General features: G+C 35.6%; 1 long non-coding RNA gene across 3 annotated transcripts in view; it reads right to left on the reverse strand.

The window, feature by feature from the left end:
* Positions 1-10,736, reverse strand: part of LOC102027437 — a 51,030-nt gene extending 40,294 nt beyond the window's left edge. For 2 of the 3 annotated variants that reach the window (XR_261394.2, XR_001234507.1), the window contains exons 1-2: positions 9,333-10,736; positions 7,369-7,564 (exon numbers count right to left, since the gene is read on the reverse strand). This is a non-coding gene — a long non-coding RNA (uncharacterized LOC102027437). The remainder of the gene's footprint in view (positions 1-7,368; positions 7,565-9,332) is intronic. The other variant, XR_001234506.1, reaches the window with a different exon arrangement.
* Between the last annotated feature and the right edge of the window lie 495 nt (positions 10,737-11,231).

Genomic DNA, 11,231 nt, shown 5'->3' on the forward strand with positions numbered 1-11,231 from the left:
TCTGTATTGTCTGTATTGTGCTTGTGATATGTTGTAAAATGTTGTAGGTCTGTTAATGTTTCCCTCCTTTTATCCTTAAAATAAAAAAAAAAAAAAAAAAACTTTGTTTCCATACTTGCTAATCCAAAATACCCAGTAATGTTTAGGGTAAACAGCATGATTTCCTAATGTTCTGCTCTATTTTTTTAGCTCACCTACCATGTTTTTCAATAATTGTAGCATACTATAATAGAAACAAAATAGCTGATCAAATCAGTAAAAATAGCATTATAAAGTGAGACTTGCCATATTATAATAGAAATTTTTAAACTTTAAAAATTACTGAGTATGAGTTATCACGAAGGAAACACCTTTATAGCCATCATTCATTTCAAGATAGAACATTACTAGCACCCCAATTCCCCTCTCGGTCTCTTCTCCATATATAAGTCCTCTCTTCCTGAAAAGTCATCTGTACTCTGATTTTTATAACCATACTTTGTCTACTATTGAGTACTGTACGTCTTTTGGTGCATGCGCCCATATGTATGTATTTCCACCTGGAAATGGAATTACTGGGTCCTAGGCTCTGTTCACCTTTAGTACATAGTACAAAGTTTTCTAAACTACTAATATCCATTACACTGCCACAAGCAACACAGGAGTGCCCTAAGATCCACATCCTCTCCATAGAGTTCTGTTAGGCTTTTCTATTTTATTGTTTATGGGGATTTGAAGTAGTATCTACTGTGTTCGGTGATTGCAAACCTTTTAGGGTTTTTAATGACACAAACTGCCCACTGCTGTACATGTACCATAGGTTCCCCTCCACTGAGTCTCCTCGCAGTTTCAATTTCCATTCCCTTGCAGAGTAACGATGTCACTTTCCTAGGTCTTGATTGGCTTATACCTATCTTGCTTTGTGCACTCTTGTTCTGGTCTTCCACTCATTTTTCTACCTATTTCTTATTAATCTGTAGATGTTCTTCCATATTTTGGTCATGAGCTCTTTGCTACACATGTTGCAAATATATTTATTCTGTGGCTTTCAATTCTTCTCTCTTGCTGAGTGATGAAAGTTCTTAATTTTAATGGAATCTAATTTATCAATCTTTTTCTTTTTACATAAGTGCTTTTTGTTTTCTAGGAACCCATTGCGTATCCTAAGGCCCTGAAGATGATCATCTATTTTATTTTCAGGGAGAGTTAATGTTTTATATCTTATATTGATATAAAATCACTACAAGGGCTGTTTTGTATCATATATTGATATAAAATCACTACATACAGCTCAGTGGCAAAAACACCTTCCTGGTAAGCATGAGGTCCAGAGTTCAATTCCCAGTACCAAAAAAGATCACTACAATATGCTTGTAATGGAGTTTGTGTGTGGTATAGAGTAAGAGTCAGGTTTTGTTTCTTGCCAAAAAGCAAACTGACCCAGCACTATTTATTGGAAAAATGCCACCCATCAGAAGTCCATAAATGTATATAAATTAGTTTTTGAACTCATTTTTTTTCAGATCTACTGGCCTGTCAATCTTTTTGTCAATTAAAATTCTTAACTGCTTTGTTTTATAACCAACGGTATATTTGATAAATGAATTCCTGTATACGTTCCTTTTTCTTCTTCAAGATTCTTGGCCATTCTTGAATCTTTATATTTTCATATACATTTAGACTTAGATTGTTAGTTCTCACAAAAATCTGCTGCCAAGTGTGGGAGGAGAGAGATGTCTTAGTTACTCCTCTCATTGCCTGGACAAAATATGCAACACCCAAAGCTGAAGGAGAAAAGTTTTACTTAGCTCAGTTTATAGAGGTTTCAATCCATTATCAGCAGGCTGCAAGGCAGGGTAGCACATGGCAGCAAGGCAACAGTTCATGGAAGAGAGCAAAAGCAACAAGCAAGGATTGAGAGAGAGAGAGAGGGACAGACAGACAGTCCAACCTCTTTCTGTCCCTTATATTGTATGCAGGCTCCCTGCCCTTGGTCGAGCATACAGCTCTCACATCCTTAATCCCACCCAGCACTGGACCATAAATTAATCACAAACTCTAGATTCAGCTACCTTTGAAAAAGTCCCACCTGAAATTTAATGAGGCTTTGGGGGGACATCTAGACACAAACTATAACATTCCACCCCTGGCCCCCAAAGACTCATATACATTCCTTTACACAAAAGGCATTAATCTATCTTTAAAAGTTGCCAAAGTCTTGACATTTTCAGCAGTGCTGAAAGGCAAAACCAAGTCTCCTCTGAGAGTTAAGATGAACTCTTAGCTGTGAGCCCCTGTATAAATTGAAAGAAATTTAAATGCTTCCAACATTCAATGGCACAAGATAGACATTTCCATGTCCCAGTGGCGCACACCAGTAATCCCAGCACTCAGGAGGCTGAGGCAGGAGGATTGTTGCAAGTTTGAGACCAGCCTGGGCTACAAAGTGAGCTCAAGGCCAGTCTGAGCTGCACAGTGAGACCCTGTCTCAAAAACAAAACAAAACAACAACAACAACAAAAAAGGAATGGGACCAAAACAAGTCCAAAATCCAGCAGGGCAAACATTAAGTCCTGTAGTTCCATGTGAAGCATCTGGGGCAATCTATGGTAAGTTGTGAGCTCCAAAGGGCTTGGGTGGTCCTGCCCCTATGGCACTTCTGGTGGTTATAACTGCCAAGGCTTATTTCTTGGAACTGCTCTGGTCCCTCCTTACAGATGATACATGTTTCTGGCTGCTCCAAATTTCTGGGGTTTTCACTGCACCTTTGGCTTCACACTCACAGCTTTACAAACTGCCCTCTCATGGGAAAACTGCCTGGCCTCCCAGATCTTCCGAAACCTGGGTAGAAGCCTTCCTAACCCCGCAGTTCTTCCATTCTGCACATGCCTAACACCAGCACCACGTGGATGATGCCTAGGTCTGCTGCCTGCTGGAGCAGGAGCCAGGTTTCTTTCTCTCTTGGCTCTAGGGGTTGAGGGTCTGGATTGATGACCACTCTGAATCCAATTTTGAGGAACAAATTCTCCATGCTGCTGCCACTCTGGAACGTAGTATGGCTGCCATCATTTTGGGACATGGTGTGGCAACCACCACTCTAGAACATGCTGCCGCAAGGCTTTCTTCTCAAAGCAAAGTCTTACACTTTTGCAACTCTAACTTTGCAAAGGGTGATGTCCTGCTGCTTCTTGTGATGCCCTCAGGAATCTTTTGTATTCTTCTGTTCCTTCTCAGCAATCAAGATCTTCTCTACTCTATCTTTGCAGTTCACAGCTCTACTGTTGCTTCCTTTCTGGCTAAACTCACAACATTTAAATTACTCTGCTGGGCTCTTTACTCTTGATTTTTAATATAGATCTGGTAAAAGCCCCCAACAGCAGCCATGCCACTGCTTCAATGTTAGACTGCCTTGAAATTTCTTCTGCCAGATTAATTAGTCCACCACCCTTAACCTCAGTCTCAGGCAAAGTCTCTGGACATGAGCAATATGCAGAGAAACTTTCTGCCAAGCCATATCATACATCATCTGGAGTCCATCAGCCAATGCAGTCCTTCTTCCCATCAAAACCTCCCAACCCTGTTTTTTTTCTTTTCTTTTGCATTTAATTCTGTTCATAACTACATAACATGTATGTAATTACACCAGACATCAAAGAACTCTAGTCCTATCTTTGTTTAATTTTAGTCCCATAATTACGTTTTAGGAAATAACCCAACCAAATGAAGTACTATGTGTAGAGTTTTTAATAAGCCATTTAAAATTAGTATATGATTGAAGAACTAAGTTTTTATGTGAGTAGAAACCTTGGGTTTAACCTCTGCTCTAAGAAAGGAAAATGCCTGCTCTATTTAAGGACCTTTGGGCAGGATGGTATGGCTAAAAGAGTAAATGACAGAAAAGGTAAGATTGGAGAGCTGGGGTATGGAGAGATCATCTAGACCTTGGCTACTGTAAGATCTATGGCTATAATTTGTTGAGAAAGCTATTGAACTATTCTAGCAAAAACTATGATGTAATTTGTATTTTAACTGGACAAGGAGAAGCAAAGGCAAAAAAAGGAAACGCTTTGGCACAGATTATAATAGAGCAGCAGGTGAGTGGTAATGGTGACTGGGGCCCAGGTAGTGGTAGGGAAACTGACCAAAATAGGTCAAATTCATGGTGTATTAGAAAGTAGATCATATAAATGCTCTGAAAAATTGAACACAGTGTTTAAAGAAAAAGGACTCAAGGTTGACTCAAGGTGAGGAGCCTCTCCTTATTTCCAGTTAAGAGGCAAACCAGGCAGAAAATCCTCAAATCCAAAAGGAGTAAACCATCTGAGCAATAGAAAGAGGATCCTCATAAACCTGTGAAAATCTGGAATGGAGCTGTTTCAATATTTAGAGATACAGTACTCCATAAATAATATGATGCTGTTCATCTGAAGATGAGATGGGGCACTCCTGCTAGATAACAGTAAATTTCATCTTGTTCATATGCAACTTAATCTAAGCTTTATTACCAATCTCCTGTTAAAAGTATAAAAACATCCAAAGAGAAGATTTTTAAGCAGTAAGAAAAAAAATCTAGCAATTTTTTTATTGTCACTCTTTCATATAACAAAATGCACTAGGTTATTCTTTTATAAGTCTATGTAATAACCAAGCTGGGAAGAGAGACCTGAGGCAAGCCTATGGCAGTTAATGTTCTAGACATATTAATTTATAGTAAAAGACCAAAATGACCTAGTGTTTAGCAATTCCACTTCTGTAATAAAGAGTATTACAAAATGGAACACCTCACAAATTTGAATTCTAAAATTCTGGCTTGATTCATAAATTATATGTAAAGCAGTAAAAACTGACCTTCAACTATTAATTTTTATAATATTCACTTTCTTTGAGATTTTTTCAACCATGAATTATTAATAATTATTGTACAAGAGATTTTGTTTCACTTTTTAAAAGTTACAGTGAGCATAACATTAAAAAGAAGATAGCTAGGTATTTTACATACTTGGTTGCTTCCCTTATTGGAGATTATAGCAGTTCTGCTCCTAACCCCCTGAGACCAAGAGAAAAGATGAGACACAGTGAGCTAAGTTCTGGCTGGGAAAGAGCAAGGAGAGAGATGCTTAGTCATTAAATGACAAAGCACATACCCAAACAACACAATACTTAGACTTGGTCAGCCCTATTAAATGCTCTGTCAGTTTTCACAACAGAACCAAATCGCTTAAACAGAAATAACCCAGGTATGTCAACATGTGGCGTGCCTTTTTTTTTTTTTTCTTCTTCAGAGAAGAGGAACTGTCTTGAGGCACATATAAAATAACAAAATTTCCCTTTTATAATATTTTATTGACTTTTTAAAAAAGAGGTCAAAGAAAAGATAGGTTGAAGGTTAGATGTGCTGGATAGATGTTCCTCTGTTAAAAGACAGTGCAATGTTCATCTCAGTCCAATACAATGTACCCTCTACCCAAAACCCACTAGGTTAGTGACCTTGGGTAAGTACCTCTCTGAGCCTCCATTTCCAATGACTCTTCCAATGACTCTTCCTGACATCATGTTAGTATGAGAATCAAGTGAGATTTTAATTGGCAAAGAGCACAAAGCTCTTTAAAATACTACTACTATAATAACAATAAAAATACATTAGTTTCCCAAATGTAATGGTCTTCATGGGTTGAAAAAAGGAGACAGAAGTTCCTGTGTCTATATGGTCTTGAACATAATTGGCATTAACAACGACCCTCATGGGATTATTACAGTAGTAATTTAGATAAAATTAAAAGTTAAGCAAAAGATACATAAAGTCAAAGGTCCTTAGTCTGTTCCTAATAGTTAATCCCTTCACATGCTTCAGTCACTGCTTAAATAGATGAACAATACAGTCACCTGTGGTACTTAAATAAATTATCCCTATTTTCTTAAGCATAAAATAAAGACAATTATATCTTCATTAACAGTGATATAAAATGTAAATGTTTTTTACTGAAACTGCACATATGTTCAATTATCTTGTTTTTTAAACAGCAGTGAACTAGTATTTACCAAAATGAAAAGTAAAAGTAAAGTAAATAAAAAGAACAGGTGTCAGGAATTCAATTAATGGGAGATGCTGATTTTATATAGGATTTATGCACTTCTCTTATGGTAATTCTACTACTAACTTTATGCTATTACATATGCTTTGACCCAAATATTAAGTATTAACTCATTAAAAAATGAAACAATTGTTTACTGGACAGTCCTTGCATGTCTGGCTCCACTGACATCAATATCCCAACAAGCACCTTTCTGAGAACATGTGAGAAAGCCCTGGCATTTTCATGTTTCATCATATAAAAGAGGAAACTATAATGCCTCTATGTCTCCAATCACTGTTATCCTGACCTATTTTGCTATAGCATTTAATCTTCTAACATGAAATAATTTACCACTTATTGAACCTATTTCACTATAATTTCGTTTGCTCTAAAATCTTTGTTAATGGCATGGGTGACTGTTTAAATTGATAAAGAAAAAGTGTATACTTATCGTATACAACTGATGCTTTAATACATGTGTACATTGTGCATTGGCTAAATCAAGTTAATTAACATACGCATTATCTCACCTGCTTATATTTTGTGGTGAGAACACTTAAAATCTACTTTCATAGCAATTCTCAAGTATTCAATGTTATAAATTATGGACACGATTATAAATTATAAATGTTATAAATTGTAGACACAATACATTTCTTGAACTCATTCCTCTTGTCTAAGACTTTGTGTGGTTTAACCAATGTCTCTCTAACCCCTCTTTACTTCTAGACTGTTAGCCACTACTCTATCTGTTTCTGAGGTTTTAAAAAAAATGTCGTAAGTGAAAACGTGGTATTTCCCTCTTTCTGGATCACTTCACGTGACACAATGTGAGCCAGGTTCATCCAGTTGTTTTAAATGACACTTTTCATTCTTTTTAAGGAGAATAATATCCCATTGTATATATGTACATTTTAAAAAAATCTTTGATGGACACAGACTGATTGCATGACTTGGCTACTGTGAATAGTGGAGTTACGAAAACGGAAGTACAAGAATCTCTTCAACATAAATTTCCTTGAGATAGACCTATCTATCATCTATCTATCATCTATCATCTACCTATCTTGTGGGATTGCTAGATCATATGGTGGGTTCTAGTTTTAGTTATCTGAGGAAATTTTTAGAAAATGATTGTTCCAATCTACATACCCACCAACAGTTTACAAGGGTTCCCTTTTCTCCACATCCTTCCCAATAATCATCTTTCATTCTTTTGAAAACAGCCATTCTACTAGGTATGAGGTAACATCCAATTGTGGCTTTACCTAGCCTTTCCGATGATTAGTGACACTGAGCATTCTTTTCCACATACCTCTCAGCCATCTGTATTTCTTCTTTGGAGAATTGTCTCTTCAGATCATTTTTCTACATTTGTGTGTTACTCATGTTTTTTGTTATGATCTTTGAGTTCCTTTTACTTCTGGATATTAATTCTTCACCAGACAAAAGTTGAGAAATATTTTCTCCTATTCTGTTAGCTGTTTCTTTGTTGATTCTCTGGAGTTGATCTCAAAAGGTCAATAAAACAAAACAGGCAAATGATATAGTATTACATCAAACTAAAAGCCAAAATAAACATCAAATGCTTTTGTTGCTTATGATTCTGGACTCATCTACAAAGGAATCACTGCCCAGAACCATACCATAAAAGTTATTTCCTATGTGTTCTTTTATTATTTTCAGGTTATAAATCTAATCATTTTAGTTGATTTGTATATATGTGAGATGAGATGTAATTTCATTCTTCCTTTTTCCAGTTTTCTCAGCACTTTAAAAGTGATGACTTATAAAAGAATTATTTTCTTTCAGTAGTACAAAAGATCTCTGTTCTGTCTGGAAAAAGGAATATTATTTGTATGTCTATATTCTTCCACTGCCTCCCACCCTTCGACAGTATGACTAGGCTGTTACCTTTTCATTGAAATAATCATTTTTCCCACATATTCAGCTAATACACATTTCATTTTAAAATTCTCAATCAATACATCTTGTGTGTACATGTGGATGTGTTTCTGTGTAACACTTTATTCTTGTAAGAAGCAATCTTGGTTCCGAGATAGAATGACTTTAAGATACACAAAAACTGTTTTTAAAGTTGTGATAGTCAATTCTTTTTTTTTTTTTTTACCCTAAATTATCTTTTCGGTAGGCTTTTGAGACTTCTGATACTGCAGTCATTTTTGACTAGATAATGATTGTTCTGTTGTCTCAGTTACTTTTCTCATTGCTGGGACAAAATAACTGACACCCAAAATTAAAAGAGGAAAGGTTTATTTTGGTTCACAGTTTGTAGAGGTTTGAGTCCATAACTGGCTGGCTCCAAAGCAGGGTAAATGATAGAGGAGCACTGCAGAGAAGAAACTGTTCATGGCAGGCAGAAGACAGCAACAGCAAGCAAGAGACCATCAGCAACAATGGCAGCTATTTTTCTTCCCTTTTTATATTTTATCTAGTCTCCTGGCTTAGGGTGGATGCCAAACCAATCAATGGACTAATTTAGTAATAACACACCCCTATCCCAGCAGTACATACTCTAGATGCAGCCACCTGTGAGAATTCCCCCCCTATGACTGCACGAAACTTTAGAGGGGCATCTAAATATGAGCCCTAACACATCTTTTTTGAGAAAAGCCGTTGTGTTTAAATTTCCTTGCCATGACAACTACATCTTGTGATATCTTTAAGAATGTTCTTTCCTTCATACCTACTTCTGCCGTTTCCTAACTCTTCAACTAATTTAAAAAGTGCATACTGAAGGTAAAATACCTTGAGAATTCTACAAATTAATTATGCATGCGGTTCCAATTTATCTTGGTCCAAAAGGAACTACTATAGTTATGCTCTCTTAGCTTTATATGATATGTTAATACAAGATCTTGTTTCAAAATAATCTTATTATGTTTATGAGTTATGCTATGATCAATGTAATATTAGTTGTCTTCCTGTTCTTATTTTCCCCATTAGAGGCATTTACTCCACAGCACATATTCTTGACATTTCCTGCACAATTCTAAAGATGAACAGTCATGTATCCTCACATTCATGTACAATCTAGAGCCCTTTCTACTCTGGGGCTTCTAAGTTCTAACTCAAAATTTAACTTGTTTTGGATAGTGGATTACTATTAACTTCTAAATGCCCTTCTTTTTTTTTTTTTGTCTTGTCATGTTAATGATGATTGCACCATAAACAATCTTTCTTCCTGGGTTCACGGAACTCATACACACATTCTACTAATGCTATATCCAACACTACTAAAATGTAATGGGAATTTACCTATGATGGGTAGGTTATTTAAAAAGTTACCACTTTTTCAGCCTTTGTGCCTTCTGCTGAGTTGGGCTCAGGTCACTAAGTGTTCTGAAACAAACTGTGATTTCCTTCTACATCAGCTTCCAATCAGAACCCTCTTCCTATACTTGCCAGAGATGGTATAGCCATAGTATAGTTTATCTATATAAAAATATATTCAGATATACTGATCATTAGAACAGGATGTGTAAGAACATTTCTAGAAAACAAACATATCACAAAACATTCAATGAAATACTTGTCTTTATTTTATTTTACTTAAACATTCCTTATGCTTTAGAAATGATCCTGGCACAGCCCTAGATATGATTTTATTTTTATTAAGTACAACATAATTTAAACATGGGATTTGTTGTTATGAAGAATAAAGGGCAGACGGTAAGGGGTAAAAGGAGGAGGCAAAGAATCTTCCTTTCTTTCCTTTTCTTCCTAGACTCTAATCACAGGACATATATAATTCACCATCGTATTGTGGAAAGAATCTCTCATTCTTTATCTGGAATGTGGCAGCAATCATTCTCTAGTTATATATAAATGACTGAATTGCGAGGTGAATTCTATTGGTGACTAACTCATTTTCCCTCACCTCCAGCACCCTCTTTCCCCAAGATCAAGCAATTTTCTTGTGTAATGAACTGTATCTGCTATCAAGTGGCCTGAAATTAAGAGGTCCAAAGCATCCTCCAAGTCCTTCTTTCCTATTTGGCATCATTATGCCTTTTGTTTCTATGTCACTGGTCTACATTTTCCTATGTTTGTATACAAAGGAAGAATGCAAAAAATGAATGGAATGACAGAACAATTTTATATATAAGGAAAGCTTCAATCGATTTTGAGTTATTCAAGGAATAGTTTTCTAGCTAATGGTTGTCAAATTCTTTGCTTCAAATGCTTTTATCTGGTTGACAGTCTTTTGGTCGGTTCTGTAGCAATGGAAGGAGAACAGATAGAACAAAACTGTGCTTTAAAACTAACATCAACCCTCCAAAATGGATCTTGGCCTGATTTTTCCCCATAACATACCCAGAGGCTGGAGAAAGTGATTTTAAAATAATGCAAAAATGTAAGCGAACTAGATAATAACGGGTGAGGGGAAACTCAAACAAAATGAATGCAAGGTACACATTGATTTTTTAAACATATTTTTAGACACAATGTAAGATAGGAAAGAATTAAAAATTAGCTCAAGAGACTATATTTTCTCACTGATGTTTTATATATTCCATATTACTTTTGGCATTTGCTAAAAATGTCACCAGTTAGCTAATGAAAATATCTGCCAGAAATTGGTCTTGGTGGTGCATACCTGTCTTGGAGGCTGAGGCAGGATAATGGAAAGTTTGAGCCCAGCTTGGTCCAATGCAACAACTAAGGGAAACCCTGTCTCAAAAAAAAAAAAAAAAAAAAAAAAAAAGAAAAAAAGACATATACTTCAAATATAAAAAAGACTTTACTCTTTAAAAAAAAAAAAAAAAGAGCTGAAGATGTAGCTCAGTGTAAAAGCTCTAGGTTCAATCCCTATTACTACATTACACACACACACACAGCCAAACTTTCCACATGATATTTTAAAAAAATAGATGCTTATTTGTAATTTTACCCATCAAAAGCACAGCACCAATAGGTAGATTTATGAAAGAAGTTGAGCTTCTAAATAGAGAAGGTACTTAGTTGATAACAGTAATTAATTCAATGTAAAGAAAGTAAGTTCCACAAATATCTACAACATTAAAATAATAATATAAATTGTAGATTGTAAGTAATAGGAAAACAAGTTGAATAATAGTGATTTCAAATGAGATTTATACACACTTAACTAGGAATGATTTTACCTATAATTAAAATATGGAAACTGAAGTAAAA

The sequence above is a fragment of the Chinchilla lanigera genome, unplaced genomic scaffold (assembly GCF_000276665.1).
Source record: "Chinchilla lanigera isolate Chin_1 unplaced genomic scaffold, ChiLan1.0 scaffold00028, whole genome shotgun sequence".
NCBI classification, from domain to species: Eukaryota; Metazoa; Chordata; class Mammalia; order Rodentia; family Chinchillidae; genus Chinchilla; species Chinchilla lanigera.